Here is a 1,461-nt window from a genome sequence, read left to right on the forward strand (position 1 = left end):
AGGAGCCAGCTGCGGCGCCGTCACGCAAGGATGGGCCAAGGGAGGAGGAAGGGCAAGAATGGCCACGGCCGGAGGAGGAGCGGATGGCAGGTGGCGCTCAATTCCGGCGATGGTGGCGCTCGACGCTAGTTCTGCTTTGATTCCATGCGAGTTGAGAAGTAAGAAGTAGAGGAAGGGTAAAGGAGAGAGGTAAATGAGGGGTAAAAGAGTCTTTTAGCGACCAAAGTGCTAAAGTTTAGTCCCTCACCCAAACACCCTAGGTGCTAAAATTTAGCCCCAACATTTGAGAGGGCTAAAGTTTAGCCCAGAGCTAAAGTTTAGCCCCTTCCTTTTAAACAGGGCCTTACATGGCAACCCAGTCACACCTGAACGTGGTAATTTTGGTCGTCAACAATTCTTCTGTTCACATAACCGCTGCGGAGCATTTAATTCTACATCATTAAAGGCTGTTCACATAACCGGCTGCGGAGCATCTAATTCTACATCATTAAAGGCTGGCACAAATTCTTTAGCTATAAGCCTGGGCATCTTTCTTTTGCGTCTACTGGTGGACAACTGTCGTCCTTGACGTTCTGGTTAGTCGTACAAACTCATATATACTGCCCTGTGATATATTCTTGCCTAACCTCATCTCTAAAGCTCTATTATTCCAAGCCACCCACTAATAATTACCCAGGCGCAGCTAGCAAACCTGAGGTGCTCAGCGCCGGCGCCCGTCAATGGGCATTGTAGCCTCGTACTGCTGCTGGTGCTTCCCACGGGAGGACAAGCCGAATTATCAAGAGGAAGTTAGCTCACCAGGTATCTTACATTTCCCAACAGTCTGCCGTCGCCGATATCGTGATCCCTTCCTAACATTGTTGCTTCGAATGTTCATTTTTTCTTGTCCGTATTCATATTGGTTGAAATATTTTGTTGCTAATTATTTGTTTGATTGGGAGATCCTATTGCACATAGCGCTACTATCAAATAGTACTTACTAAGCTACAACAATTACTGTCGGCCACGCAAAATTCACACGTGCAAAGATAGCAAATTTCGCAGTCATCACGATCCGCCGTCGCCGCCCGTGAAAGAACCAAATGACGGCTTGGACGGGTCGGCCGCGGCCGCCGGTGACGGGAGCAAGAAGGAAGCCGATAAAGCGTCACAAAATCCACCGGTGTTCGTGTATAAGAACGGGGATGGCGGTGCGACGGACGCCTGCAACTCAGACAACCGCAAGGCTTCTCCCGATGGTGTATGTGGTTCAAAGGACAACCGCAAGGTTTCTCATACTATGGGGGCGTTTTCTTCCCGTGTCTTATTTTTAGCACGTGTCACATCGAATGTTTAGATACTAATTAGGAGTAGTAAACGTAGACTATTTACAAAACCAATTACATAAGTGGAATCTAAACGGCGAGACGAATCTATTAAGCCTAATTAAGCCTAATTAATCCATCATTAGCAAAATATTAC

This window comes from Setaria italica, chromosome III (assembly GCF_000263155.2).
Source record: "Setaria italica strain Yugu1 chromosome III, Setaria_italica_v2.0, whole genome shotgun sequence".
Classification (NCBI taxonomy): domain Eukaryota; kingdom Viridiplantae; phylum Streptophyta; class Magnoliopsida; order Poales; family Poaceae; genus Setaria; species Setaria italica.